The sequence below is a fragment of the Suncus etruscus genome, chromosome 12 (assembly GCF_024139225.1).
Source record: "Suncus etruscus isolate mSunEtr1 chromosome 12, mSunEtr1.pri.cur, whole genome shotgun sequence".
NCBI classification, from domain to species: Eukaryota; Metazoa; Chordata; class Mammalia; order Eulipotyphla; family Soricidae; genus Suncus; species Suncus etruscus.
Window position 1 is genome coordinate 22,922,644 of NC_064859.1, and position 27,028 is coordinate 22,949,671.

At 41.6% G+C, this 27,028-nt stretch overlaps 1 pseudogene; it reads right to left on the reverse strand.

Annotated features, from left to right (window-relative positions):
• Positions 1-1,748: 1,748 nt before the first annotated feature.
• On the reverse strand, positions 1,749-20,327 carry LOC126024115 (S-phase kinase-associated protein 1-like; annotated as a pseudogene).
• Positions 20,328-27,028: the final 6,701 nt, after the last annotated feature.

Sequence of the window (27,028 nt, forward strand, 5' to 3'; positions counted from 1 at the left end):
GGAGATTTGAAACAGACATGTGCAAAAGAATAAAGCAATCTATACAAACCTAGCTGATGCCAACAAAACAAATGGTGTCCAGTATTAGATATATTTAGGCAACGAATTATGTTACTAGATTAAGGTTAAAGAAAAATATTATCTTTGTATCAAGAGTTTAGATTTTGAAGTCAGAAAGTCTGAGCCAAATTCTGTCTTTTTTTTTTCTTTTAACTTCCTAACTGTGCACCCTTGGGCTGTTTCCCTATCTCCAAATTGGAAAATAATTTCTAAATCAGGGTCATATGTAGATTAAATGAGCAAATTTTTCTTGTAACCAAGTGAGGCACATAATCAGAACTCAGTAAATGATAGCTTTAGAAAACGTCTAAGAAATTGCGATACATTTAGAAAACTTCTAAGAAATTGTGACTTGTCCCTGGTGATTTTTTTTTTGGTCTGTAAAGTGAAAATAATTTGAAGGATGCTCCTTTAATATTATAAAAATAAACTCTTTAAAATCAAGGCAGCCTCATAATTAACTGTGAAAACATTCGTGATATTCCAATTAAGCTAGGAACAAGATAAGGATGCCTCTGTTCTTCCACTTTACTTGTTAATGCTATGAAAGTTTAAGCAAAGGAATTAAACAAGAAGATAAAATGAGAGCCATAAATATTCCCAAGTTGGAAATATTACCAACAGCATCTTCAGAGGATCTGGATTTTATAATTAGGACATTTGAAAATAATCAGTTGAGGAAAGTCAAAGAGCTAATTAATGAATTTTAGGGGTGCAGTCACAAAAATAGATCTAAAAATCAATACCTTCCCTATGTAAATGAGTAAGCTGTAGGAACTCAGTATGGAAATATATTGTATTTACAACAGCAGCAAAATGTATGGAATTTCACAAGAAATTGGCAATGTTTATGTACAGACAATGGAGACTTTACAGAAAACTCAAAACAAGATTTAAACGCAAGAAGAAGCAATAAAGTGTTTTTGGTCATCTCAGTTAATCTACTAATGAATACATTCCAATCACATCTTAATCAAATTGTAAATTTCTTGGGAGGACTTATAGGAAGTAGAGTACTGAAGATGAGCATGTGATGAACGTGCCTACCAGATATAAAATATAATGAAATATTCCAGTAATTAAACTAAACTTGAGAAAGCACAAAAACAGACAGATGGATTCATTGAACAGATCAGGAAGGCAAGAACAGACTTAAGTATGTGAAAATTTATTATGACTATGGAAGTATTTAATAGACATTCAAAATATTTTTCCCCTCACAATGCAACTAAAGATGAATCTCAGTTTTTTTTTCATAATGTAAGTGATTTACTTAGAATTTTTTCTTGGAAAAGATTTTAAATTTTTTCAGAAAAAATATAAAAAGAGTCCAATAAATTTCATCACATCCTTCATAAAAATTCATTAATTGTTTAACAGAAACTAATTAAACCCTGATTTTCTTACATCTGTTTAAGCATGTAAGTATATATTTAGCTAATAATTTTCAATTTCCAGAAATTGAAATTTTCAGGCAATGTATACCTTTTATTGTTAAATATATCCAACAAAATTCTCTAAAGAATAAATACATTAACTTCTTATATAATCAAAATACAATGCTCAAATTACATCTATGCCACACTATTTAGAATGAGTAGTCAATCTTAAACTTCGACTAATTTTCTCATACTGTCCTTCATATGCTTTTCCCCTTCATTTATTGAAGATCCAATTTAGGGTCATTCTCAATCTTTAGTTGTCAAATCTTCAGTCTGAAATAATTTAATCTGAAATAATTTCTCTGGTATGTTTTGAAACACAGAAACCAGTAATTTTGAAGGATCTTCATCTATTTTATCATATACAGTCAGGGCAGAGTATTCTTGCAGGAACACAGCATATGGAGGCTTTCCTGTAGGAGACAAGGCATGCTAGTTTATTAACCCCCTTATTAGTGTTTAGTTTGAATAATCAGTTTAGTAGTATTGAACAGATTTTCCACTATGAAATCATGTATTTCAATTTGTGATTAATAAAATATATCTGGGGAAACTTTGAAACTTTGTGAATATATTACCTGTTTTTGCCTGAATTCGTTGTAACTATGTTTGCTATAAAGTGGTGATTTTCTTTTCTTTCTTTTTTGGGGGGAGGGGAGCCATACTCAGTGATGCTCAGGGGTTACTCCTGGCTATGCACTCAGAAATCGCTCCTGTCTTGGGGGACCATATGGGACCCTGGGGGATCGAGCCATGGTCTGTCCTAGGCTAGTGGAAGGTAGATGCCTTAATTGCTTGTGCCACCACTTTGGCCCCTAAAGTGGCGATTTTCTAATTTTACCATTTCTCTTTCTATGTTGGTTGGCATATTCATGTAGGAGATTTCTTTTCCACTTTTGTCCCTTTCTCTCTTCTTGCCTTTCTGTATAGACTTAGGGTTGTTAAGTTGTTTAGTGGATCATTATCTACTACTGTCATTACTTATTTTGATGATTGTCCTAGATTTGGCCAGTGGATTTTTTGCTCTTTTGATCTATTCCCATCATTTCAAAGCAATTCTTAACTTTCTGGCATAACAAGATGTTCCAGGCTCATATTGTACTTTCTCTGCCCCAGATTTGGAACCAGTGATTTCTCTAAGGAACTCGAGTTCCTTTGATTAGGAAATGGTATTAAGAAATGAATATATGGGAATAATTATATATAATAATTAAGTATAAAAGGCCCTGAGATGAATAGTTTTTTAATCTGTGAGTGAAGAAGAGCTTTTTTAATATTTCAAAGTTAAAACCAAAAGTACATTTAACAATATTTAAAATTAAGAACTTATCTAGGACACCATAATGAAGAAAATGTTGAGAGTTCCCAAGTCTCATGCCTTAGATTTCTTTCTTTTCTGTTCATACTCCTTCCATACTGATCTCATTCATGGCTTTAAGGACTCTTTATATTCTGGTGAGGAACAAATCTCTAGTACAGACCTTTTTTTTTTAGATTCCACTTGTGAACTCTTGTATGTTCACCTTCTTACTAAGTGCTTCTTACTAAGCACTTTCCTTACTGTGAATCCCAGACACTTTTCAACCAACTTGTCTACTCACATCACATTATTTCTACATCAGACTCTCATTAACCTCTCCCCACTGTGATTCAGCATGTTTACTCCTCTCTAATCACCTGCTTAATTTAGATGTCCAGGATATCTTGGAAGAGAAAAACACTGATAGATTTTGATAGTGATAGAGGCAGAGAGCAAAACTTACGCATAGAGTGGTTCTTGTCTATTCTTACCACACCCTATTTCCTGAGATGGTTGCTTTTTTTTTTTCCCTCACATAGGTTTGCAGTGATCAACTGCAAGCACTGATTGTACACACTGACCCAGCAACTTTTACAGGGTGGAGAAAAGCAGAAAATTTCTTTTTGGCTACATAAGCACATATTTCAAATTTGCCCATTGGCCTAAGTTACTTATTGTTTAGTTGTTTTTCTTTTTTCAGTTTATTGAGTCTACACTAGCAGTTCTAGACCTTCTGTGTGAAATTGATGCTTTGGTGGTACCTGGGCCTGCCTGACAATGCTGAGAGCCATGTGGGACCAGGAATTGAACTCAGGTCTTGCTAATGCTAAGCATGTGCTCTTCCATTTGAATCATCCTTGGATCCTTATGATTTTGGTGGGGCTTAGAGGCACATCTGTAAGTACTTAGGGATTACAGTTGGGTAAGTGCTTAGAAGTTACTCCTGGAATTACTTAGGAATATGCAGAACTAAGGGACTGAACCCAAGTCAGCTACATGCAAAGCCAGAACCTTAATCACTGTAACTGCCTCCCTACCCCATTAGTTCTTTATCATAAATACGTGACTTTGGATTCCTATTTAACAGTATTAGTTTCAGAAAAGCATTCATTTTAAAAATTATTTATTTTTTAATTTGCATTGCTAGAATTTGTACTCCTTTTTGGGGTTTTATTTTTGGCAATGGGGTTACTCTTGACTCTGTACTCAGGAATCACTCCTGGTGGTGCTAGGGAAACCGTAAGAGTTGCCAGGGATCAAACTTGGGTCAGCCATGTGCAAGGCAAGTAGCCTAACCACTATCACTCCTGTCCCAGAACTCTCTTCCTGTGGTGCTTACACACATCAACTGTGGTGTGACTTTGGAGATAACAGATTAACTGCCTGGCTCCAATAGCAGAGCTGTTAGGATTCGCTTAGTGCATGTGAGACAAAGAGGGGACCACCTACTCTAGCAGCCCGGGGAGTGATGGTGGGGTATATGGGTTGCAGAAAGGGGACTGGGATGGGGGAAGGACAAATTTGGTGATGGGTATTCCCCTGATTCAATGTTAATATGTACCTAAAATACTACTGTGAAAGATATGTAGCCATTATGATCAAAATAAAAATTAAAAAAAAAGAGAGAAATTACTAATGCCAGTGTTCCAGGGACCATATGGGATGCCAGAGATGGAACCTGGGTTGGTGCATATACAGCAAGAACTTTATCCACTGTACTATCTCTCCAGCCCCTATGTAATGTTTTAAAGAAGAAAAATCATAGTGTAGATAAATAGATCAGTGGCTGTCAAAGGCTAGAGGCTAAATGAGGAGATAATAGATATAAAGAGACCCAGGGGGGCTAGTGAGGTGGCGCTAGAAGTAAGGTGTCTGCCTTGCAAGCGCTAGCCAAGGAAGGACTGTGGTTCGATCCCCCGGTGTCCCATATGGTCCCCTCAAGCCAGGGGCAATTTCTGAGTGCTTAGCCAGGAGTAACCCCTGAGCATCAAACGGGTGTGGCCCCAAAAACAAAACAAAAAAAAAAGAGACCCAGGGAAACTAGAATATCAGAAATATTTTATGTTATGATTGATAGTAGTTTCTGGCTATATGCAGTTCCCTATGTCCATCAAACTGCATACTGAAGATGATGTATAATGAATATGTTATACCTCAGTATGACTAAATTTAAAAGGAAGGAAAGTATTAGGAAGGGCATTTAAGAAGAGAGAGCTGTTTGAAAAGCTTTCTGTTCGTCCTCAAGATGTGAATCACAAAACCTAAGGAATCTTATATGCTTACACTGTCTTTGGTGAGAAAATGATCTTAGAAAAAATGCTTAAATTGAAACTGTCAATTGCCTTGGTGTACTCCTCCATATATCCTTGACAAAATGCAGACTCAAACAACTCTCTCCATTCAAACAAGAGTAATAATCAGAGAAAGAAAAGATACATTCAACTTAAAAGTAGATGAAGTACATAAATGAGAAAAGAATTAGCTAAGGAAATAGGCACATTTCAGAACACTGCCTTATCCTCCATGTTCTCAGAGAAGGAAGTGAGACTATACTATCGACTCTTCAGGAGTAAAAGAAAGAAATTGAAGAAACAACATTAAGTCAATGAAGACAAACAAGAAGGGAATTGTAAAGATCAAAAAAAGAAAGAAACTGGAAACAGATTTTTTGAAAATAGAAGAAGATTCAGGATAAAACATAAAAAAATATCTCAAAAGAAAATAACGGAGAACCAGAAAAGCATAGGTAGTTATTCAAGACAGATGCCCCAAAAAGTCAGCATAAATGTAAATATTATTCAAGTAGAATTATGATAAACAGAGATAAAATAATTCAAAATAAAAAAAATACCTAGACGTATGCCTAGAAAGGTGCACTCTGTTACAAAAAGAATACATTTTAGGGGTCGAAGAGATAGCATGGAGATAAGGCATGCCTTATCATGCCTTGCATGCATAAGAATGGTGGTTTGAATCCCGGCATCCTATATGGTTCCCCATGCCTTCGAGAGGCGATTTCTGAGCGTAGAGCCAGGAGTAACCCCTGAGTGCTGCTGGGTATGACCCAATAACAAAAAACAAAAACAAAAACCAAAACAAACAAACAAACAAAAAAAACCAAAAAAACAACCCAAGAATACATTTTAGTAGAGTAATCAAGGTGTTTATTTATTTATTTTTTTGTGGTTTTTGGGTCACACCCGGCAGTGCTCAGGGGTTATTCCTGGCTCCAGGCTCAGAAATTGCTCCTGGCAGGCATGGGGGACCATCTGGGACGCCGGGATTCAAACCGATGACCTCCTGCATGAAAGGCAAACGCCTTACCTCCATGCTATCTCTCCGGCCCCGAGTAATCAAGTATTAAAGCTGAGTAACAAATCATATGGGCATCATGCAGGGAAAGATCAGAGACAAAGCAAGAGCCACTCGGGCTTATTCCCAGAAACATTCAGTAGCAAAAAACATTGAAGTATTGTCTGCATAATTTTGAGAGATTATCCAAAAAGCTTTAACTAAGCCAAACTGTCACTCAAATATGAAGGTATTAGCCATCCATAAACATGAAAATATACTGGGACTATTGCCCACTCTGAAATGTTTCTTGAAAAACTACCAGGTGATAGAATCTAATTAAATAAGAGATGAATCTGAATAAAGAATTTTGGAACAGAAACCCATTATCTTAAAGGGCTAGTGATAGATCTTCAATACATTTACTTTTAGAACAGTGATGTTTATGTCATAAACACAATATTGAATATATATTGGGATCTTGTTGAAAGAAAGCCACTGAGATTCTATCATAGGATAAGCAAATATAAAACTAATTAATATAATAAGAGTGGTTTAGTACAAGGGCTAATGTTCTTGCCTTGCATGCAGCTGACCTTGATTTGATCCCTGGTACCATATATAGTCACTAGAGTTCCATTAGGAGTGATCTCAGCGTATAGAGTCATCACTAACTCCTAAGCATTGCTTGGTGTGGCTCCAAAACAAAAAAATAAACAACAAAATATTGGTCTAGTAAGCATGACTTTCTTTGAGTGAAGGATTAAGAAGACTGAGAAAGAATGTGTTTTTATTGGAGATTAGATAAGGATTAGAGAGATCCTGGCTGGCTTCAGAGAGGCCAATGGAATTTAGAACATTTATATTTAAATATATTCTTGGACATATCTGTGAACTCATATTTTGTCCTTGGAGAGAAAGAGCTTCACAGCAAGCAAAATCACTTGGGGTGATATTGTGGCCAGGGCAATGAGCTTTCAAGCCCTTTTACAGAGTGGAACATAAAGAGGAGAAATTCTATCTCACTTTATCTTGAACCTTTAATAGCTTTTCATCTAGAGGGTTCCACAACTTTAGTGGCACTACACAGTGGGAAAAGATCCACATAGAAATCATGTTCTGGGGTAAAATTAGAGTTTAGTGAGAGATGTCAGTAGAAGCCAGTGCTTGTTCAGGATGCTATGTTAGAATATGGATTTGTCCTGAATAGAAGATGCATCCCTACTGTTGTTAGTTGCAATTAATAGGATATGCCCAATAAAGAAAATTTATAGAAACAGTACATATAACTATATGGCAATACAGTGAGTTTCAGGCAGCTATATTTAGAGGTTCAAGGATGCCATAAATAAACATTATTTTTTCTCATCTTTTTGCTTTTTTTCTACATGATCAGCTTACTTTTTATTGCTAACACCTCCTGTGTTTTAAGATGGCTTTTTCCAATTCTTAGATTGACATTTTAAACTGGTGAGGAAAACAAATCCACTGAACAATTAACACCATTTTAATTGGATTCATTTAGGTCATGTACACAAATCAATAACTGTAGAGGGAAACACTATGTAATTAGATTAGACTGATGGTTTTCATTTAGGGGTGATATTCTTCCACAGGGAACATTTGATGATGGTTCTGAAGACATTTTATTACAAGGGGTATGTGTTTGTGGCTGGCACCTAGTAGACAAAGGCCAGAGAGGTTGCTAAATATGGTGCAACTCTTGCAAAGAACAATTTCACCCCCACCTCTGACAAAGAATTATCTGACCTAAATGTAAATAGTTCTGAGGTTGACAAATTATGGCTTAGGCTAATATGATGTTCCATTTAAAGTTGAAATAAATTCCGAACCATCCAAACTGCTTGAATGCTATGTATGCAGGATAGATGAAATAGATGCTGGTGAAACCAGATGATACCATTCACAAATGCCCAGAAGATTGCTATGGGGAAACTGTATTTGAGTGTGGACACAGGTTAACCACTCATTGGAATTGCCAGTAGTATTGGGAGTGGAGATTGTAAGAGGCTAAATTCTTGCATGACAGATACTAGAGAAATCAAAGCTATTTTTATTAGGGTGGCCCCATTTGTTCCCAGCAGCTGCTAAGGCATTGACTAACCTGGATTGCATAATTGTAGGATTTTGGGATAAGAGCTGGATTCTTGGGCACAATTAAGGACTTGAGTTGCTAAAGAGGACTTGCCAAGGGACTGATCAAGGTGAGATCTAGTTCAGGGCGGGAGCTGTAAAGGTGGATAACTTTAGCAGAGGAATGGCCATCTCCACCCAACAATGATCAGAATTCCTTGAAAGATATTAGAAACGGGAAAGATGCCATTAAAAGTGCATTTAAAAAAAATCATTCTTTAAGGGGCCGGGCGGTGGCGCTAAAGGTAAGGTACCTGCCTTACCTGCGCTAGCCTTGGACGGACCGCGGTTTGATCCCCCGGTGTCCCATATGGTCCCCCAAGCCAGGAGCAACTTCTGAGCACATAGCCAGGAGGAACCCCTGAGCGTTACCGGGTGTGGCCCAAAAACCAAAACAAAAAAAAAAAATCATTCTTTGTAGAGGATGAATCGGATGTGGACAGAGGGGTGAGCCAAGATTGGGATGGCTTGCCGGTTACATTACAGTAGTGCCTGGAACTGAGAAAGAGTTAGAATGTAGAAAATGGGTTGGGCAGTGGCTGAGAAGTAAGCAGTTAATTCTTGGAGACGAACAGGAATGTGTGGTGTGTGGGAGGAAGAAAGGAGTCAAGAGTTAGACCGGGGATGTGGCTCAGTGGTAGAGCATGTGCCTTGGATATGTGAGACTCTATGTTCAATCCCCTCCCTTATACTAGCACAGCAAACAAAACCCCACAATAACAACAACAACACACACACATTTTTTTAAAATAATGGAGTTACCACAAAATAAATCAAACAAACATACAGGAGGGAGTGAGGATAATAGATTAGGATTTGACTCTGTTGGGTTTAAGGAACGATGGGATTTGGATCTGGCGCTCAGGGGGGTCACTATCTAATCAATAGCACAGAGATAGTGAGTGGGGAATTCAAAGTAAATAAAAAAAAAAAAAAAGACAGGGAACTTGAGGAATGTCTACATTTAAGGAAAGACCAACCCGAAGAGGGATCCTACAGGAGAGCAAAGAGAAAGAATTTCCATAGAAGTATGGATTTGTCAATATCAGACACTATCAGAGAAATCTTATTTGATAAGGCTCAGAAGTCCTGGTGACCTTAGCACCAGGAGGTACTATTGGGGCTATTTTTCTGCACTGATACAGCTGGAGGTCATATTGCAAAACACTGGGAAGAGAATAGGATGAGTGAGAATATCCTGGATGTGGTGGTCCTGGATGTCTCTAAAGAGAGAGTTGACTGGGAAGGAACAAAAGGAGAAGGTTATCAAGCTACAAAGGTCCTTCTCCACACTTGACAATAAACCAAGAGACGTGGTGGCAGGAAGAGAAAAAAGCTTTAGAGTCAACAAACTGAAAGGCTGAAAGATGGCAGATTTGAATCCTCAAATTAACCTGCATGCTCAAAAAAAGTGGTTGTCACATAATTTGAACCATCTTGTTCTGCCTCTCAAATTGAGGGGAAAACAATGGAGGGTACCAAGATCAAACAGTTCTATGAACGTTGAGTATAAATAAAAAATAATCAGACTTAAACACCAATCCAAAGATAACTACAACAGAATCAATACCCAATCTACAACAAGCTAGACACAGAGGGGACCACTTATACAGTACTAGCATCCCGGGAGGCAAAGGATGGGGATATGGGATGCATACTGGGAACAGGGGTGGAGGGAGGACAACATTGGTGGTGGGAATGCCCCTGATTCAATGTCACTATGTACCTAAAATATTACTGTGAATGATTTGTACTCCACTTTGGTCAAAATAAAAAATATTAAAAAAAAAAAGTGGGGCCCGGAGAGATAGCTCAGCGGTGTTTGCCTTGCAAGCAGCCGATCCAAGACCAAAGGTGGTTGGTTCGAATCCCGGTGTCCCATATGGTCCCCCGTGCCTGCCAGGAGCTATTTCTGAGCACACAGCCAGGAGTGACCCCTGAGCAACGCCGGGTGTGGCCCCAAAACCAAAAAAAAAAAAAAAAAGAAAAAAAAAAGTGGTTGTCACTTGGAAGAAACATTTTCCAATAGAAGAGACAGGGGAAGCAATTTTTGAGGAAGGGTGGGCTATAGAAGCCAGTGTGGGTGTCAGGATCTTCAATTGATCCTCTCCTGGGTTGGTCCTCTGTAACTAACTCCTGTTATCTTCAAATAAAGAGTTTTGATGATGGGGCCAGAGATAGAATACAGTGGGTAGCTTGCTTGCTTTGCACAAGGCTGACCTGGGTTCAATCACTTGTATGCCCTATGATCTTCAAACCCATTTGAACAGGTATGGCCCACAAGCCAATACATATATATTTATGTATGTATTTTATTTATTTCTGATGAAAGTTTTCTTCTTATTATTCTTAGAACAAAATAAGCAGAACATTCTCAACATTTTCAGTCAATCCTACCTGGACAGATTTTTCTAGTTTCTAACATTGAATTCAACCCTTAATTTCTTTAGGCTGATGATGCTTCAGTAACAGAAGAAAGGCTTGAATAACAGACATCAGATTTAAAAAAATCTGAAAGCTACTTAAATTGAGTTGAAAGCCTAATAATAAATTTTTAAAAGTAACAACAGTGAACTAGAAAGGATTTCCATGAAAGGAAAAATATGAGCATTAAAATTAAGAAAGGATTTCAATGGAAAAAATTGAGCATTAAAAATGTGATGATTTTAAACCAACATTTTCTGATTTTATTTAGCATTTTCTTACAAAAGCAATATACATTACATTTTAAGAGCAGGGCAGAATTATTTTACTTTATATAAAATACAATTTGATAAAGGCAATTTAATACTTTCCTTATACCATTGCATCATTTGTAACTTATTTCTTTATGAGTGAATTTATTTTTATTTTATTTTATTTTATTTTATTTTATGTTTATGGGCTACAATGCAGTGGCGCTCAGGGGTTACTACTGGTTCTGCACTCAGAAATTGCTCCTGGCAGGCTGAGGGACCATGTGGGATACTGGGGATCAAGACTAGTTGTCCTGAGTTGGCAGTGTGCATGGCAAATGCCCTACTGCTAAACTATCACTCCGGCCCCTATTTTTATTTTATTTTATTTTTTTTTAAGATGGAAGTGGGGGAACCTTTATGCAAAGGGAAGAGAGAAGATGCTGTAGGAGCAGGAGTGAGTGTGAGATGCCTTCTTCTTTGTGGATGTTGCCCCATAGATCTGATATCTCCTGTTTCCAGCACAAGTACATGTATAATCTCCCAAATATTTGGAATGAATAGTTCTTCCCTGCTTAGTTCTCCTATGTTGATTGTATTAATTAACATCAGACATATTACTAGGAAGAAAAAAAACCAACCAGTTTTATAAGATGTTTACCTCCTATAGATATGGAGAAAGACTGAGTTAAAACTTGCCAAAATGACCCAAATCACTGCCTGAAATAGAATCTTCAACAAAAGACAAAGGGTGTTGTTGGGGAGAAAGAAGGTATCTTATAGGCGGTTACCAGAAAAAGCACAGTAAATCATAGTTGACCAGGCTTAAGTTGCCTTCAATAATTTTGTCCTTTGCTTTCTTGTATAGGGATGAAAATCCCCTTACAAATGGAGATTTTTCTTTATACAAAGGGCAACTTTCAAATCCTCTTAGGTTTGCTATTCTCCTTGAAAACAAACAAACAAAAAACCTAAAGTAAGTGTTATGAGACCCATTTTGGAGTGGCAAATTTTGCTTCTCTACAGAGGCCAACACATAAGCTACCTATTCCTTGCCAGCTAAAGTCACTAGACATCAATGCCCAAACCTCCCTTTGATCTTTCAAATCATAAATTTTTCCAGAATCTTATCTTTACAGCGTACATTCAAGTTTCAAAACGCGCAGTAGCAATACATTGAGAAACCACAGATAATTGATAGGAGAGTCATTTCCTCATGTGCGACTGAGGAATTGAGAATTGATCTTACAAAATGAGTGAGAAATTGGCTACATTAACCAATCCCCACCGCCCCCAGTATAAGCAGGTCTCCTCCTGTTGCCCCTGGCCTGAATTTCCGCTTACATAGAATGATCCAAAACCAAGACAGTTGTTCAATTCTAACATGGCTCTTTGAACCTGATTACTCAGGGAATACCCAAAGACTGCCTCAGGGTGATCAATTGATGTTCTGATATTCTGTCGGTAAGTATGGGTCATGACCGGCAGACCTGGAGAAGCCAGCAGTTACACAATATCATCATGTTGGAAGCTGAGCGAGCATCAGGAAACCTGGGCAAATGTCACTGTGAATTTAAAAACTGAAAGATGATAGATTATGGCTGAGGAATATATCATGCTCAAGAAGACTCTTTGACTGGATGGGTGAAAAATGATTTGTGAATATGTAAAAAGAAAAGTGAGCAGCACAAAGAACCGATCTAGCTCCACTGGAAAGACCTATGAAATCCCTTCACGTGCATTTTTGATATGTTGTGAATTCAGAGGTGGAAGTGACAAGTATTTCTAGTTTATCCCAAATCTCACTCTGTATGTGTGCCTGTGTGGTTGTGTGTATGTGTGTGTGTGTGTTTCTCTTTCTCCCCATATACCTTTCTCTCTCTCTTTGATACTTTTTGTTTGTTTTGGGGCCACAACTGGTGATGCTCGGGGGTTACTCCTGGATATGTGCTAAGAAATCACCCCTGGCTTGGGGGAACATATGGGAAGCTGGGGAATCAAACTGGGGTCTGTCCTGGGTTAGCACGTGCAAGGCAAACGCCCTACTGCCTGTGCCACTGCTCCAGCCCCTCTCTCTTTGATTCTTACCTTGAGGTCCAGGGGTGGAGGACACGCATTGCAAGGGATTGTGCCCAGGACTTCCCAAGTGCTATGCTTGTGCTTTCTATATTAGCTCTCACCCTCACCCAGAATCTCTCAAGTCACTATGAGGCCCAGTCAAGACTTGGTACAGAATCATTGGTCCTTTCCCTGACTTTTACCTATTTGATTTTTTTTTGAGGGAGAGCAGGGATTGGGATGCACCCAGAGGTGCTCAGGGCTTAACCCTGCATGCAGAAATCGCTCCTGGAAGGCTCATAGGACCATATGGGATGCCGGAGATCAAACCTGGATCTGTCCCGGGTTGGTCACAAGCAAGGCAAATGCCCTATAGCTGTGCTTCTGCCCTGTCTCTACCTATTTTCTTCCTTACTGTTGAGACCAGGTGTATATTGTCCAGCTGCCTAGATGACTGATTCAGAAATAAATCCTAATCAGATGTAACTAGATAATTAAGTAAAATATTGCTCCCCCTTTTTATGGTTAAAATTGAGCCAGACTCTCTAGGATTCAGGAAACAGAAACACTCTGCAAGAAGCTTATTGTTCAGATGATGTGACAAACCATTCCTGAGGGAAGCTACATTGCTTTGCCTTTTTAAGCCTGACAGAACCATGACAAAATCTTACACATACCTTTGTACTTGGCAGACAGAAGTAGTCAACAACATTGGTGAGTATTAGCAACACCTTCCATTTCCAGGAGAAAGGGTTAACATAGTTATAAAAAGCCACTCCTTGACAGATTCCTCAACAGATTACTCGCATGCACAAAATAAGGATATAGGAATCCAGTATGGGATCCACTAGGAGACACAAAGCTTAAATCTCACAGGCCATCATAATAGGGAGAGAATTACTGCATCTGTCTGACCAGGAAGTTAACCAGTTTTTATTCCTGTGAGACAGGCCAAGTGCCAACACACAGCAACTAAGCAGATTCCTTATCAGTAGGGCACAGACTGGGGGTGGGGGGGAAGGAGGGATATATGTCAGCAATGTCATTCACCACTCCAGTCTGTCTTGCTCTGACATCAGGCCCAACTTCTTGGCACAAGAAACGTTGACAGCTCTCACTTTACATTCAAGTAAGGGGTATATTAAAGCCAGATAAAACTCAAGACTTGGTCTTTACTGTGTGTCCTTTGCTCCAGGGTAAAAGCCTACCCACTTGCCATTTCTTTGCCAGCATTCTATTTCCTGAATAAACTTTTCTTATACCTATAATTTTCACAGTGAATCATTGCACATAACTGCTCATCCATTCATCCCTCCCCCAATACCCAAAATGCTCTAAAAGTCTTCTTGGCCTGCAGTCATCTTTTTCCTCATTATTATACTGAAAAAAAAAAAAAGTCCCTGATGCCATATCTCTACCATCTCCTATACAAATATGGTGTTATCATGTATGTTATCATATGTTATGTTCATTGCAAGTTCTGCAATTGCACATGCTTATTGGCTCTCTCTTACATACATAATTTTCCCTGGAAAAAGTCTAAATATGTATATACTATTATGTCACCTTAACTTGACTCTGGCATTAAGTCAGACCACATTTACCACCTTTCCAAAGCTTACTCTATAGCCTGTGCCAACCAGATTTGCTTACCAACTTTTACATTCTTTCCTTGTGCCACCTCCCCACCCCTTGCAAAAGAAAAATCTTTTTTTCCTCTCCAGATGTTCCTTTGACTTTTTTTTTTAAAGTAACAACTAGTTAACTTTTGACGTTTGGACTTGCTCTAACCTGATGCTCCAGATCCAGAGACTAGGGCAGTGATCCTCAAAATTTTGAAACAGGGGGCCAGTTCACTGTCCGTCAGACCTTTGAAGGGCTGGACAATAGTTTGTTTGTTTGTTTGTTTTTGGTTTTTAGGTCACATCAGGCAGCACTAAAGGGTTACTCTTGGCTCTACACTCAGAAATCGCTCCTGGCAGGCTGGGGGGGGGAACCATATGGGATGCTAGGATTCAAACCACCATCTTTCTGCATGCAAGGCAAACACCCTACCTCCATGCTATCTCCCTGGACCCTATAGTTGGTTTTTTTTTAATCTATAAAAAGTAATGACCTGGGCCCGGAGAGATAGCACAGCAGTGTTTGCTTTGCTAACAGCCGATCCAGGACCAAAGGTGGTTGGTTCGAATCCCGGTGTCCCATATGGTCCCCCGTGCCTGCCAGGAGCTATTTCTGAGCAGACAGCCAGGAGTAAGCCCTGAGCACCACCAGGTGTGGCCAAAAAACAAAAAACAAAAAACAAAAAAAAAATGTAATGACCTGTGGGCTGTAGGACCCTTACCTGAGACTGAGAGGAGGAGTTTAGAGACAGAGAGGAGGGGAATTGAAGAATGTGGCGTACATCCCATAACTGTGCACTGCTAAGCAGATGAGGCAGCAGTGGCAAAACCCCCTGGTGAGTAGTCTAAATGTCCTCAGCAGGCCGATGTGGCCCACAGGCCATAGTTTGTGAACTCTTGGACTAGGGATTGCCTAGTCTAATCTAGAATCTTCCCTGATGATGATCCCTTTCAGGAACTTCAGCAGATCCTAAATAGGTTCTCTGGCCTGTTCTTATCAGTCAACTGCCCCTCATGCCTTATGCCCTGTACTCTAGCCTGCAGAAGCACTCAGACATGATCGCTGATTTTTTCTTGTCTTGTTTTCAGAGTCCCCTCTTGCTGGGCCTCTCCAAGGCTGGCTCTGCCTGAATATTGACCACTGCCATCTGCTCCCTTAGCACTGGCCAATCTGTACTGCCTGGTCATGATGACAGCAGTATTCCTGCAAATTGCTGCTGCAGAATCAAGTGTCTTTCCAGATTCCACATGGCCTACAAACCTTTTCCCATATCTGTAGCCAAAAAGCACTAGGCTAGACTATGGAACTCCAAGTGTCTGAATATTATTGACCCCTGGTAAAGAAAAGGGCTGGGCCCGGAGAGATTGCACAGCAGCGTTTGCCTTGCAAGCAGCCGATCCAGGACCAAAGGTGGTTGGTTCGAATCCCGGTGTCCCATATGGTCCCCCGTGCCTGCCAGGAGCTATTTCTGAGCAGACAGCCAGGAGTAACCCCTGAGCAATGCCGGGTGTGGCCCAAAAACAAGAAACAAAACAAAACAAAAAAAAAAAGAAAAAAGAAAAAAAAAAGGGCCTTGAGTTGTTCCTTGCAAATGAATGCTTATTGTGGTGCTGTGAAAGTTATCTTCTTTCTGAGATAGACCATTAGTCTAGGAATCAAGACTTGAGTCTAAGGAGGAAAGTCATTTACTGATTAAATAGAAAGAGGAGCTACCTATAAGCCATCTGTAAGATTTTCCTCTTCAGAGATGTTCCATCTTGGACAATGATTAGTGGTCCAAGTCAGCATTTCTCTATTCAGAATGTTGGAAGTGATAGGAGTGTTATCAGTGATATCAGTCAGTGAAGGAGGAACAAAGCAGAGCCTCAGTGGGAAGAATGCTCATTTCTGGGAAAGGGAAGACAACTCTGCAGCTTTCTGGGTATCTAAATGTCACTTAGTTTCTCCTACTCTTCACCCCTAAGCTTGACTGAAATTCTGCAGGGACACTTTTGGCTTCATTTCCCTCTCTCCCAGGTTACCTGAGCTAGACATTTCCCTCTCTCCCAGGTTACCTGAGCTAGACTTTGTTCTTTTCTAACCTCTCCAAGTCTGAATGGTTACACCCAGCAGGTGGGGATTGAGGAAAATATTGAGGTCAGATGGAGGGAGGATTCAGATGGAGGCAGAATTCAGAAGAATGTCTTGGCCTGTTTAATGGTTCTAGTAGTCAAGGAGATGTAGACATCGATGACAAGCTTACCAAAGAAAGTCATGACCTCACCAGGTTTGCATGAGAGAGAGAGAGAGAGAGAAAGAGAAAGAGAGAGAGAGAGAGAGAGAGAGAGAGAGAGAGAGAGAGAGAGAGAGAGAGAGAGAGAAGAGTGCATAGATAAGTAGATGAGTAGATGAGTAGATCAGGGGGTCAGTCAGGGCACAAGTCAAGTGGATCTTTTATGAAGCTGTAGAAGAGGATCAAATCCAAGGGTAAATAGGATATGTTGACTCTATCCAGTCTTGTGCTTTTGAAAAAATACTTAGCATATTTTGTGGGCCCCAGGAAAAGATTCTATATCTGCAGAGACCCCAAAGGGAAATGATGACTATAGTTTAATTTCTACCACAAAACGTCCTGTGCCTGGAGGCCTCATGGGGCTACTCTAGTAGTGGGTACAGATTTATATGACAATTAAAGAAATAAAAGGATTGATGATTGGTGGCATCATCTTGAATTGTTTTCCTCCCCTCTCCCCTTCCCTCCCTCCTTTCCTCCCTCCCTCCCTTTTCCTTCCCTCCCTCCCACCCTCCTCCTTCCCTTTCTCCCTCCTTCTCTCTCTCCCTCCCTCTCTCCCTCCCTCCCTCCCTCCCTCCCTCCCTCCCTCCCTTCCTTCCTTCCTTCCTTCCTTCCTTCCTTCCTTCCTTCCTTCCTTCCTTCCTTCCTTCCTTCCTTCCTTCCTTCCTTCCTTCCTTCCTTCCTTCCTTCCTTCCTTCCTTCCTTCCTTCCTTCCTTCCTTCCTTCCTCCCTCCCTCCCTTCCTCCCTCCCTTCCTTCCTCCTTCACACAGTAACTGAACACCATTGGCTAAGTATTGGGCCTATACAAGAAATTCAGAAAAGTTTAACAGATAAGCTTCTGTCTTGTGGGATGAACAATAATTTAATTTTGTTAGGAGTAGTGAAGAAAAAGCATCAGTTTGAGAGAACAGTGAACACATTTGAAATGACAAAGACCAGGAAAAGGCAGAAAGAAAAATTGTGATCACATAGTAGAGAATATGATATTCTATTGCCAAGGACTTAATCTTGAGGTCAAGTATTAAACATTTTGAAGCAGAGGTCAGGACAATAAAATCTGATATTAGATTACTGTGGTTGTAGAAAGGAAAATGTTACTAGAGAGGAAAAAGTTTAATGACAGGTAGCACCATTAATTAGAATGGTAACCTCTTCTCCATGCCATAGAAACCACCCTCCCCACAAATGCTGAACATATCAGATGCTTTCTCATATTCCTAGATTATGGGCCTGTGACCAAAACTGAACAATGGAATCCAAGGGAGTCCCCTTAGGTCAGGTGTTTCCATAAAAAATACTCTTTCTTGGTTAAAAATAAAAATAGGAGAAAATATTTTTTTATTTGTCTTTTGATTTTGCCTTGGTAAAGTCTGATGTTGGGATTCTTGGCAGCTGTCTTATACACATCAGGGGAAAATTTATGGAACGAAAGTGAGCTGTGACACCAGGAGGTGGCTGAGCTCCCTGCTTAGCATAATGACCAACATTTATTGAGTTGTATTCCCAAAACTTTACATGTAATGATTATTTAAAAATAAAAGAATTAATGCATGCACTATTACCAAAACATGCATACACATAGGCTAAAAATACATTGAAAGTGAAGAAATGAATGTATAGGGGATCACAGTAATATGAACCTAGGAAATATCCAGGTCAATACAACTGGCCAACTGAGAGTCAATATCTTTATTTATTTATTTTCAGACAACTTTTTGCAAGTTGCTTTTATTTACCACACCAACTTTTTAATAGATTACTAAAGAAAGGAAAGCCCAAAATGCCACATTCTCTAGAGAACTCACAGTTTGGTTTTATTCAGAGTGAAAAAAAAAAAAAGAAAAAAAGAAAAAAGAAAAAAAATGAAACCTTTGTTTATATGAGAAAAAAAATCAAGCGATAGGTCTGGAATCTGTACTCAAGCTACTCATGCAATGAGAACAATAATCTGATAATACAATTGATTTGCTGCTATATATTATCTAATATTAACAATTATAAACAGAGCAGTACAACTAGTAGTTGGACTCATCCTTACAGGGTCAAGCCCAGCATTTCACTCCTCTTCACACTACTGGTTCTTTGGCATACCTGTTTCAGTAAAATAATTTTTGATATTGAAGGTCTTATGAATCTCCTCGGGTGTTTTCCCTTTGATCATATTGATCACAATCTTGCATCTAAAATCAAGCAAACCTTTGATTCCTAGGTAGTTTGCAGCCAGAATACGTTAATAATGGTTCCTTGGTCCATTTCAGGAATTCTTGGTCCTGTAGCATCTGTTTGCTTTTCTTTATTCTCATTATCCTCAAGAGGAGGGGTGGGTGTCATTCTTGTGAAAGAAGCACCACTGAGTGCCCTGGTTTAGTGACGCTGGTTTAACATTTGGGAGAGGAATTAAGTCATTATCTCCTTCATCATCTATTCCCCACTCTTCCAACATGGTTTTGATAGTTACAGACTGGTAATTTCTTTTTTTAATATAATTTTTATTTTAATTATAGTGGCTTACATATTGTTCTTAGTAATATTCCAGGTACATATTTACATTGAATCAGGGGAATTCCCACCACCGAATTGTCCTCCCACATCAGCTCCCATCCTGCCTCCCATTTCCTCCCCCCTCCTCCCAGGGGCTGCTAGAATGTGTGGTCCCTTCTGTGTCTAGTTTATTACTTAGTGGTCTTATGACTGTTTGGTCTTGGTGCCTCCATTACTGTCCCCTCTAATTGGGAGGTGGGACTAGAAAGTTCAAGTTATGTGGTTTTGTTTGAGGAAGAGAAAAGTAATATAATGGGGTAAAAATCGACTACCCTGACTATGAGGAGAGTCATTCTAGAGGCTCTCATCCTTGGTTTGAGGGACAAAGGGGAAAAGAAGAAGGTGAAACACCATAACAGTTCAAAAGAGAAATCAAATAAGATATCCAGTGAGCACTGCAGCAATAAAAAAATGCACCACATAGTTGCCATGGTCTTGAGGTAGGAAATATGACAAGGCGCAAAGAGAAAGAAGAGAAAAGAAGAAAGAAAAAGTAAATCTATAAATTAAAAAAGTAAACTACTTCAATATCTACCCCAAAACAAAGAAATCGACAAAAACTAGATTAAAAAATAATACAAAATTAAAAAAGAAGGATTATTTAGTGTTTTTTTCTCCCCCCACCCCCCGCATAGGCACAGTAAATATTGGGGTCATCAGAGACGGGAATCCCCTTGGCCTAAGAGATACAGGGTTTCTCTACCCTTGGAATATATTGTCATGGGATTATCTATAGATTCCTTTCACGTTCATTTACTCTCCCCTTGGTGTTTTTGTGCTGTATGGAAGATTTCTGCTCCGATCTGGATGATAAAAACAGACCTCTAAATCTAGAGGTCTTCAGACTGGTAATTTCTACATCGACTTCAAATATCTCTCCATCAGTACCCTGCAATTTAATAGAAGGCATGATGTTTAATCAGGAGGAGATGGCAATTTGAAGGCTGACAAGAGTAGGACCATGTCAGCACAGTGAAGAGAAAGTTGGAGAAGGCCACTGAATTATGTTTTTATTTGTGACTGAGAGACAAGGTTGTTGCTTGTAATGAAATGATTAGATCTGACTTGGGTATTGGGCCTGGGGCAGAAAGAAGAGAAGGGTGAGGGGGAGATTCTGAAGGTAGTCTTGGTCAGTCTGGATCCGCTGTTGGTGGAGGGAAGAAGAGAGGGAAGAATGAAGGACAGTCCCTAGGAGAGTGGTGACATGGTGAAAATGATGGGGAAAAGCAGGTATTAGAAAGATGTGATTAGTTTGGGAGTAGAGTTGTTCCTTTGAAGTTTTCAGGTAGGCCCTTGTAAACTATTATAAGAGGAAGGCTGGTGCTGCAGTTTTGGGAGCTATTGACAGACAGAAAGCCCTGCTCAAGGGGCTGTTTAGGAGGAAGAGCTTGGAGGATCCACAAGAGGACCCTAGGAAATAACCAGTATTCAAGAGCAAGGAACTGGGACTGGAGAGTTAGATCAGGGGTTAAGGTGCATTCCTTGCATATGACTGGCCCTGGTTAGATCCCAGCACCACATGAGACCCTGCAGGATTGTCAGTGGTTACTCCTCAGTACAAAGTCAGGAATAGCTCATAAGCACCACTGATCAGCACCACTGAATAGCTCAGAAGAACCACTGAGTATGATTCAAATCTCCTCCCTTTAACATGTACAAAATTAGAGAAATTAGAGATCAGGACCAAGGAGATGTCCAGATAGGATCTGAAGAGAAAGCTTTGCTGGATAGAAGTGTTCAGGCAACTCTGAGGCCACTGGAGTTTTCTCAGTGAGGGCAGATGAGGAGGTGAAGGAATGCTGGTGGCAATAATCAGCTGGCACTATGTGTTGACCAAGATATGTGAAAGAAGAGAAGAATTTAGGTAGAAGCGTCTTGGGTAGAAGAGGCTCTCTCAGGAGGAGCCTTGAGTGTGTTTGCAGGCTGTGGGTGCAGGTGTAAGCAGTGGTGAGGCTGAAGGAGAAGTAGAGATGTGTCTATGGCAGCTCAAGTTATAGGGTATCCTGAAGCACAGGCATGGCTGTAGGGTTGCCTACATCCAGGATGCAGGGACTGGGCCGAGGGGCCTTATGCCCTGTCTCTCTCTGCCTCAGCCTCTGTGTGGCCAGCTGTGTGGGAAAGAGGCTGTGTTCTAGAAGGGGATTGTAGAATTGACAGTTGGAAGTGGTATACTTTGTTCTTTTGTCAGTCCCAAAATTGAGCTCAATTCTTGAAATGAGCATATGTGAGGTGCATGCTTTGCTACTGAGGCAAAAAAAAAAAAAAAAAATCACAGACGTGTATGGTAGTAATGGAATTTGGGTCTTTTCTGAGACACATCCTTAGCCCTCTTCCCAGCTCTGTACCTTCTTTCCTCTTCTTTCTCTTTCAGCCTTATCCTAGTGTGAGCTTCAGTGACTTGGGGGAACCAGCCAAGGGCCTCTGGGAATGGAGTCTGGCAGTTCTGGGTTCAAAATGCAGCTTTTACCAGACAACCTTCTGAAATTGGTAGGGAACTGCTTGATGTTTAAATAGACTGCTGTTTTCTCATAAGTTTTGCATCCTAGAATTGGCCTGGTCAGTTTGTGTTTTTCCATGCTTTGATCTTTGTTTTGACCTTATTTCTGGAGCAGGCAGTTGTGAAGATAATCTCCGTTACCTAGTCTGGGTCTTCCATCCTATGGAGGCACATGAAGGGAAGGTGAATTTAGTAGATAATAGACGGTGCAGTCTTCCAGGGATTTTTCTGGATCTCCTGAGAGGTGTTGAGAGGGGTCTGCAGACATGAAGCAAGTTGAGAGCCTGGCAAACTTGAGACCATGAGTTTGGTCTCTAGTGCTGCCAAAATCACCAAATTGCCAAATCCTCACCTTCTACAGTGGGGTACATGCACCACAACTGCAGGGGGTAACTCAGCAAGCATCTTTTTTTTTTTTTTTGGTTTTTGGGTCACACCCGGCGGTGCTCAGGGGTTACTCCTGGCTGTCTGCTCAGAAATAGCTCCTGGCAGGCACGGGGGACCATATGGGACACGGGGATTCGAACCAACCACCTTTGGTCCTGGATCGGCTGCTTGCAAGGCAAACGCCGCTCTGCTATCTCTCCAGGCCCTCAGCAAGCATCTTAACTAAACAAATAACTAAAAAGAGTGTGCAGTGATGGTCAGGAGGGTGGGTCCTGGCAAACATGCATGCGATCCTCACAGGAATCTCCAGAGAGCATCGCAAAGAGAACATGAGTGAGCACCGAAGTTGAAGAGGACTCTCCCTGGCAAGTCCTCCAACTCCATGGCCACTTTAACTTGATATAAGCCCCCAGTAAGCACCTCCAACAAGTGTGTGGACAACACAACCAAGTGAGTATGACCCAGGGTCATAACCATTGCATGAGCATGGGGAAGAAAGGTGGTGGGGGGCTGCCTGCTGCTTGGGAGCAGCCTGTCTGCATTCTACCTGTGTGAGAGCATTCTACCTCTTGGGTGGGGCATACAGTGCTAGCTGCTCCCCTGCACCTCTGTCTTCTTTAAAGGGGGTGGGTGTCCATGTTCCTCTGTTCTGGACAAATATGACCAGGTGATCCAGGGAAGGTCCCAGAGCCACTCTACTAGGGGGCCATGGCTCTAATCCTGCTTCATGTGATGCGTTGTCAAAGCCTTTCTGGGTATGTCCTTGAACCTTTGCACTTCCATTTCCATTTGTGAACAGGGCCAGGAACTACCCCATTGTCTCCTTGTAGACTTCCTTAAGACACTCCAGAAGTCTTACCCCAAAAGGAAGACTCACTGCAGGGGTAGCTGTGGGAGTCAGGGGTAGGTATGCTCCTGTCAGGGACTGTCCACCAATCCCTGCTCAGGGGAACGCAGTCATCTTGGGGCTGTTACCGGGGTGGGAGCAGGCAAGAGACAGCACAGTATCAGAGTGGAATGTGCGTGTGTTGGAGGGGAGCTGATCCGTGAAGCCGACCCTGGAATTTACTATGCTCATCTGCTGAATCCCAAGTGGAAACAAATACACATGCTCTTCATAAACAAAGACAGGCGCTTAAAAGGAGAACAAACCAGTGCACCGATCTGAACTGGAACAAAAGCTTTGAGTTTCCTGACAATTTTCTATCTAAACAGAAACTCCCTGCGTCCCCACCCCTCCTCCTAGGGCCTGATTTCCCTCCAGGCTTGGAATCTGTGGACGTCTGCACCCCCTTCTCCCACAGCGGCAGTCCCACGTGCCCGGTCGGCCCAGCTGCAGGCAATGTGGCCAGTGGCTTCCTCAGTGCCCACTGCTAAGGAGGAGGTGCATGAGGTTGTTCCCCCTTTGGGGGTGAAAGAGATTCAGGGACTTCTTGTCTCCCCAGCCTATGGGTAGATATGAGGGCTGAGAAAGGCTTCAAAGACCACAAAGAGGACCCTGGGAAGCAGATAGGCTCTATATAGGTGGCATGTGTCCACCTATATAGAGCTTCCTTGTCCACTCCATCTTGGAGGCCTGGGTCATCCTAGAAGAGCAGCTGGACACAAGTTCCTGAATTCCTCAAGTCTTGGCTCTTCTCTCCCTCCAGGCTCCACTCCTCCTTGCTCAAAATCTCCCCAGGAAGCTAAGTGTTCCATCCTCAGGGCTATTCTCAGACTTGCCCCTGCCCCCCTTGGAACTTTCTCTCAGGTACCTCAACTGCAGACAGAGGGCATCAGGCAGTTCCTAGGAAAGCCTAATTCCTCCTCACAGTGCCTCCTGTCCTTGTTGTTCAGGCACCACTTATGGAGTCTGATAGCTTAGAGTTTGTCACTGCTCTGTACCAAGTTCTGGCTAAGTCTGACTGACACCTTGTCTTCCTTTAGGATACCATTTCTGAGCTCAGAATGCATCTACCTCAGACCCCAGGCTCCTGCTGCTGAGTTTTGGGCCTGTGCTTCACCCTCAACCTAACAAGTGTCTCCAGGGGTAGCCACTCCAGCAGTGCCAGTGTCTGGGAGACATGGGGCTCCTTGAGCCCTGTGGGAATGGGAGTGAATCCTGAAAGCAGCCTCCAGGGGTGGTTATGCCTCTTGGTAACTCTTGAGAAGTCTTGAGGAACATCAGGGATCACTGGAGGGTGAAGAGGGGCTACGTCTACATTTCCTGCTAAGCCCAGCACAGACAAACGCTTAGAGCCTCAGAAAAGAAGATTTGTGCCAGGTGGAGGTGCTTATGGAGGATCTGCCCACAGGAGAAAACCTCAGAACATAGTTTCCCCCACTAAAGGAAGAGAGAAGAGAGACTTGAAGACAGATGTGGGAGCCCCAATATGGGACTGGCCCCAATGCAACAGCAGAGTACACAGGCCCTTCTAGGAGGTGAGACTGGGGAATCTGGGGAATGTGCCCTGAATCTCTCATTTCAGAGAAGTTGACACATGACTTCCAGGGGTATAAGGGTAGCTGCTCATCAGCTTTCTGGAAACTATGAACACTTCTGATTCCCCACTACCACCCACCACCCAGTCCTAGCTGTTACTTTGTGACACCACACAGTCCTGAAGCCCCTGCTGGAAGACTAGGGAAACTTGCCCTGCAGCCACAATCCAGGCAGATAGAAGGAGGTGGGGGTGCCTGTGGTTTCTGCTCTGCTCCCAGGGGGTTGACATGAGGCCATCTGGCCATTCTCTGACATCCGGAAACCCAGACCTCTTAGGCCATCACTCCCACAGCCTGCTCCCCTGAGGCCTGGCTAGCTCTAATCCTCTTGTCAGCACTCCATCAGGGCCAGAGCTGCCGCGGTTACAGCACTCTGAGTGGCAGAAAAAAGAACAATGCATGACTCAGAGTTCCATGCTTCTGTTGTGGGGTCTAATTTTAGGCCACTGTTCCATTCCTCCTGTTGCTTTTCCCAGAATTCTAAATGGGTGGGGGCAGACCAGCTTGCCAAAATGGAGACCCAGAATCATGGTGGTGCAGAAATAGAGGTGGGACAAAGAGATCTGCAGAGAAGGAACCTGTGACACTGTCAGAAATGGGCTGGGAAGAAAGATACTGACCTTGTGATCCGGGTCTCCTGTGCTCCAGAGAGTAATCCATGGGTAGGAGGAATTGATGGCTCTGATCCCGAAATTCCTCTGATTACTTAACAGAGGCATCTGAGCTCCAGGAGGGAGATCTGGAAATTCAAAGTTCTGAGTCACTTGAGTTTGCGGGTCACCGAAAAGACCCGTCAACCTCAGAAATACACAAGGCAAATATAAGATTAGGGAAGGCTTCCGGGTGTGTTTTACATGCAAAGTGACCACAGTGGGTAGCCAAGAACTGTCCTGCCCAGATCCTGGCATAACCTTACTTCACCTACTCCAGTATCTGCAGCTGCTTTGCCTAAGGGGTGATCTAGGCGGTAGGATGACTCTAGGGGCGCACTCTTTTTGCCAGAAATCCTTCCTGACTCTTCCTGTCTGGACTGGCATCAGTGTTGATTCGGAAGGATGGGCAGTAGACTGAGTGCCAAGTCCACTGCCTGTGTCTCAGTCCTCAGATGTTGCAGGAAGACTGTTCAGGGCCTGCATTTCCACAGAGCAGAACCTGGTGTGTGAATCATAGCACCTTTCAGTCTGGTGCGCGCATGTGTGTGTGTGTGTGTGTGTGTGTGTGTGTTTATGCGTGTGCTTGTGTGCATGCTTTCTGCATGCACTCACACGCAAGCTAGCATATTGTGAAAACCAGAATCATGATACTGCTGGGAAGCTAGCTCTGAGCTGGCATTCCAATGAGTTCACCTCCCCTCTTCTCTCCTCCTCTCACTTTCTCTGAAATGGTTACTCAGGTGCAATCTGCTGGAAAGAACAAGACCAGGAATCCAAAAACCTTGAAGCCAGCTCCACCCTTTGACTGGTTGTATGCCCCTGGGCAGTCTTTTTTTTTTTTTTTTTCCTCTGAGCCTTGGATTTTTCAAGTTACAAGTCTTGCCTATCCTTTCTTCCTCAGAAAGCTCAGGAGGTGGAGGTTGGAAGGAATCTAAAAAGACCAAGGGTCCCACTGGATGTGTTTCATATTTTTGAGGAGTTTTTTAAGATGTCACGTCTCTAAACTGTCTACCTACCCACCATTCTGTAACTGTGTTAGCTCTTACCCCAGATGAAGGAAGCCAGCAGTCAACCAGAAATGACAAGTAAAATGAGATGTTGTGTTTTTCATTATTACTACCTCTGCAAAATCTTCTCATTCTAGCCTTTGTGTACCACCAATCAAGAGGATTTTGTGAAGCTTCACTTTCAATTTGATACAGATTTGATATGGAAAATTCCATTCGCATTGTTTGTATCTTCCATTCAGTACTTTCCCCCCTACTTGTGCTTAGGAGATGAGTTCCCCCTTCCCCTACTCCCCCCTCCCCCTTCATTCCCTTAGGAGATGAATTGGTTGGTCTTTGAGAACTCCTGGGATTGAAGAAGTTGCAGCAAGATGTTGTGCTTGGGAAATGAATGGACTGATTACTCAGAAGACCTATTGGAAAGCCTGAGCTTCAAACTACACAGAGGCCAGGGATTATTGAAACAATCTGTGACAACTGAGTAGTCAGGTGGCAGGAGACGGCAAGGAGGTAGGCATTTCAACTACACGAATGATTTTGGGAGATATTGCAGTTACTAGAATGAAGAGAAATTTCCCAAGATTTG